Raw genomic sequence first — 5,177 nt, 5'->3', positions numbered from 1 at the left:
CACAAACAAGGATGTTGTTCACTCATGAACCTCATCCTATATATATATATATATATATATATATATCATGGTTGCAAAAGTCGCTAGGCGCTCCCTAGTCGGATTAGGGAGTACTCGGGAAGTACTCGGCTTAGGCGGAGATTACTCGGGGAGTAATTGGCCTGGGAGAAGAGTACTCGTGCCTCGGCAACCTACCTTGTAGCGAGTACTCGGGGAGTACTCGGAGCCTAGGCGGGACTTTTACAATATATATATATATATATATATATATATATATATATATATATATATATATTAATTTGCAACATATCTATGCATTATGATTTGTAACATAATGCTTAGTGGCTTGTACCACTAAAGACAAATTTTTTATTTCCATTAAATACTATAAATAATCTTGCGAGTTAACACGGCACAATGTGCGTGTGTGCTTAACCGTTTTTACGTCTATTTTTTTTTCTATTTCACAGGTTCATCGTAACGCTCGGGTCCTAGATCGACTTAGTTATTTTTCTATATGTTTTACGTTTCGATTTAATTTTTTCGCATTAACACGCTACAACTTCAGTGTTGGTTGTCGCTAATAGTAGTGTGACGTTGGTGTTCGCCCCCATCGCAACGCGTGGGTGCTTAATACTAGTTATGTTTAACTTCATATTCAAACTAGCTATGATTAGTTTTAAGTGTGTTTCAGTAGGTTGATTATGCTTTTGATTATCTATTTAGTTTGAGTTTAAATAATTAGACTTGGAAGTTGATGATTGTATTTGCTGAAAGAAAACTAATAATTGTGATAAGTTTCTTTTGCTTTTGTGTGAATGATTTGCAACAAGGGCCATCTAATTTTCCCTACCTTATCATGAACTTTGTGGTGTGAACCCTGGTCTCATGTCCAATCAATGCCCCAACTCATGCAACTCAAATGGCGATTGTATTGATGGAATGTGTGTTTGCTTTCTTGGATTTGATAACCATGATTGTAGCATACGTAAGAGCATTCACATCTAATCCATCAAATTATACATACATTCCACTAAAAAACAACTCCTATATCAATATATTTCCACTAAAAACAAATACGTTTTCTCTCTCCTTTCAATTAAATAATATTATCATTACATTTTTCTCTAGCTTCCACTCACAACCACTTTCAAAATATATTAAAAAATTATAACGGGTGAACAGTGTCCCCCCAAATATAGAGATGAACAGTAACATTTTCTATCTCCTCTACTCACAACCACTTTTTATACACTTTATAATATAAAAACCCCTCCTCACATAATTTGATGGTTAGGATGTGAATGCTCTAAGATATCTTCTTGCAATTTTGTTCACTAAAATATCATATAATATTGTTAAAGTTTCTTTAAGGGCTTTGAAGTTAATAAATAAACTAATTTATTGTCATTTTAGTCAAATTTATTTTCTTATAAGTGTATTATGTGTAATTACTTTATTTGTCTTGTGCTGGCAGTTTTTGTTCCTTTTGTTTTATTAGCAATATTTTCCTTCTTCAGTTCAGCAGCAATAGAATCACATTATTAACAACAATACATGCTTTTTGTGAATAGGGGTTTCGTGAAGAATTTCAATTGCAGTGCCAATGATATCTTGAAAGAAGCTACATTAATATATTTAAGTTTGAAGGGCATGTTAAACATGTAGAAGATTACAGTTTATGAAGAGGCTGACTTAGCTGTAAGCTTCTTATTATACTATTCTTATGTTTTGTTGGTTTTAAACTGATTACCGGGCCTTCAAGAATTGAAAGTAGATAATTTGTTGATTGAATTTGTTGATAGTTAGATGATTTAACTTTTTTTGGTTGTTGAAGTTTTTGTTGCAGGCGCACACTTCTAGAAGCGACGCTATTACGACATCTTCCGCGAGTTCTACGTATTTGATAAGAACGAAGTTGACAGTTGTTGTACCGACGTGACACAAGGATCGACTTTTAAAGAATCTTCAAGGTAAGCCTTTATGCCAATTGATTGTCGAATATCATTGCGGAATTGATGCATAGGATATCGTGTTTTAAATATCCTTTTTTAGTTTGGTGATGATGATCTTACTTTATTTCTTTTTAATCCTTTTTATTCATTTGAAGATGGTGTGAAGAGACATGCTCTTTCAGCCCTTAATGGATGTGAGTGTTATTTTTTCAATTTTTGTATACTGACATTGAATTCTATCACCTACTATGTTGTAAATTAAATTATTTATTCAGCCTTTTTAATCATTTATATTCATTTGAAGATGGTATCAAGAGACATGCTCTTTCAACCCTCATTGGAGGTGAGTGTTATTTTTGTTGGCCCGAACTGGATCTTGATCTCTAAATGAGCGTGATAACTTTGAATAACAACAACTTGAATAACTTGATAATAACCGAATGTATATACAATATCGAATTGAGAGTGTAAGTTACAAATGAATCTACATGTCCCTATTTATAGTTTTTCTACGGGTACGAGTGAATGGTTGCGTCTCTTCGTGAAAGGACACGTCTCTTGGATGTATAGTTGTGATTGAATCATGAAGAGGTGTGTTGATTCTTGTTCACTCGATCAATAGTTGCGACTGTCCCTTTGTGCCTTGTACCCGATCGGAATGGTTGTGAGGGAGAGACACACCCTTTCGCAAAGGGTGGTAGTTTCTAATTTCCGTTTTGTCAACTTCAACCCTTGTAGTTTCTAACCGCTACATAATGTTTATTCTAACTATCTAACTAAGCATGTGATGTTAAGAGATTAACCGGTTTCATTCACCCCCTTAATCTCGAACATCCATGAGTTGCTTTAAGTCTTGAATTCCGAGCAGTTCCCTCATTGTAGCAAACTTGATCCTTGCTAGTGCCTTTGTTAGTATATCTGCCCGTTGTAGTTCTCCACTTATATGTTCCACAGTGATATCTTCATTTTCCACGCATTCTCTTATGAAGTGGTAGCGTGTGTCTTCCATGAAATACTGGATTTCTCATGAGTGCTATTGCTGAGACATTATCTACTCTGAGTGTTATCTTTTCTTCCTTCCAGCCTGTAATTTCACTTAACAGTCTTTTAAGCCATAGTGCTTGACATGCTGCTGCAGTGGCTGCCATGAATTCTGATTCGCATGATGATAGTGCCACTGTTTGTTGCTTCTGTGTACACCAGGTTATAGGTGATTCTCCAAAGTAGATACCAGACCAGTTGTTCCTTTTCCTTTGTCTCTATTAACTCCAAAACTACTGTCACTATAACCTGTGATCTTACATCCTCCTTGTCTTTTGTAGATGATTCCATCCTCTTTAGTTCCTTTGATGTAACGTAGTATTTGCTTTACTGCCTTCAGGTGTTGTTCTTTTGGTTCTTGCATGAATCTACTAAGTAGACTGACTGGGTAACAGAGATCTGGTCTTGTATGCAGTAAGTACCTGAGAGAACCTATCAGGCTTCTGTAGTGTGTTGCATCTACTAGATCTCCTTCTTCAGTCTTCGTCAATTGAGTTCATGGGGTCATGGGTGTCTTTGTGTCATTGCAGGATAACATGTCAGCGTCTTTGAGTATCTTGTTGATATATCATGTCTGCTTGATGCCTATCTCACCCCCTGCTTGAATTACTTCTATTCCCAGATAGTATGCTAGCAATCCTAGATCGCTCATATCAAATTTGTTCTTCATCTGAGATTTGAAGATGTCTATCTCCTTCTTTGATGTTCCAGTGACTATCAAGTCATCAACGTAGACTCCAACTATTAGCGTAGAAGATTCACTTGTTCTTGTATAGATTGCGTTCTCTAAAGTGCACTTCTTGAAGTTAAGTGACTTTAGGGTTTGATCTAACTTCGTATTCCAAGCTCTTGGTGCTTGTCTCAATCCATACAGTGCTTTTGTTAGTCTGTAAACCTTTCCTTCATTTCCTGGCTTTATAAAACCTTCTGGTTGTGATACATAGGCTTCCTCTTTGAGGTCTCCGTGTAAGAATGCAGACTTTACGTCTAGATGATGTACCTCCCAACCTTGATATGCTGCTAAAGCCAACATTAGTCGTACTGTTTCCATACGTGCTACTGGTGCAAAGACTTCGTCAAAGTCTATTCCGTGTTGCTGAACATATCCTTTTGCAACTAGCCTTGCTTTGTGTCTGACAATGTTTCCGCATGCAACTTTCTTTGTCTTGAATACCCACTTTAAGCCTATTGCCTTGTGATCTCTTGGCAACTCCGTCAAACTCCAAGTGTTATTCTTGTTTATTGAGTCTAATTCAGCCTTCATTGCTTCAATCCATATTCTGTCACTAGATGCTTCCTTGTAATTCCTTGGTTCTTCTTCAGCGAGTAACAATTCATGTGGATCTAGTTGAATTTCTTCTGTTTCTTCATACAGGTCTTCGAGACTTTTTAGTCTTACTGGAGTGTTGCTAATACTTTCTGTTGTACTTTCAGAAGTGGATGGGCTTCCACTTGATAGACTGCTTGAACTTCCTGCTGAGTTCTGATTGTATGAATATGCTGGCGGGGTTACATAGGAGTCTTGTTCTTCTGTCTGATCTACTCCTGAATCGTCATGATGTGGCCCGCTACTGCCTGGACTACTTGGCTCATTTTCTTCTAATTCTGGTAGTATGTCATCATCTTGAATGACAAAGTTTGTCCATTCGGGATTCCCTGAATCTACCGTTTCCATATAACTATTCCAGTTCCATGGTTGACCTTCCATGAACTTTACATCTCTACTGACACATATCTTGTTCTTTGCTGGATCATATAATCTGTATGCCTTTGATCCTTCTTCTATTCCAAGGTAAACCATAGGTGCACTTCTATCATCTAATTTCTTTTATTGAAGTGGTAATACCTTAGCGTAAGCAGTGCAGCCAAAAACCTTCAAGTGTTCTAAATTTGGCTTCCTTCCTTTCAATGCTTCATATGGTGTCTTGTTTATCAGGGCCTTTGTTGGAACCCTATTTAGTATGTATATCGCGTGTCGTATTACTTCACCCCAAAAATTCTGTGGCATGTTCATTGCTTTTAGCATACTGCGAGTAGTGGATAACATCGTCCTGTTTCGCCTTTCTACTACTCCATTTTGCTGTGGGGAATATGGTGCTGTAAGCTGTCTTGCTATGCCGTTTGCTTTGCAATACTTGTTGAATTCAGCCGATGTGAATTCACCTCCTCTATCCGTCCTTA

General features: G+C 37.0%; 1 long non-coding RNA gene across 1 annotated transcript; it reads left to right on the top strand.

Annotated features, from left to right (window-relative positions):
• Positions 1–1,462: 1,462 nt before the first annotated feature.
• Positions 1,463–2,265, top strand: LOC110938655. Its single transcript, XR_002591561.2, has 3 exons — positions 1,463–1,701; positions 1,838–1,973; positions 2,111–2,265. It is a non-coding gene; the product is annotated as an uncharacterized LOC110938655 (long non-coding RNA).
• Positions 2,266–5,177: the final 2,912 nt, after the last annotated feature.

This window comes from Helianthus annuus, chromosome 5 (genome assembly GCF_002127325.2).
Source record: "Helianthus annuus cultivar XRQ/B chromosome 5, HanXRQr2.0-SUNRISE, whole genome shotgun sequence".
In the NCBI taxonomy this organism is placed as follows: Eukaryota; Viridiplantae; Streptophyta; class Magnoliopsida; order Asterales; family Asteraceae; genus Helianthus; species Helianthus annuus.
This window is presented reverse-complemented; position numbering and strand designations above follow the sequence as displayed.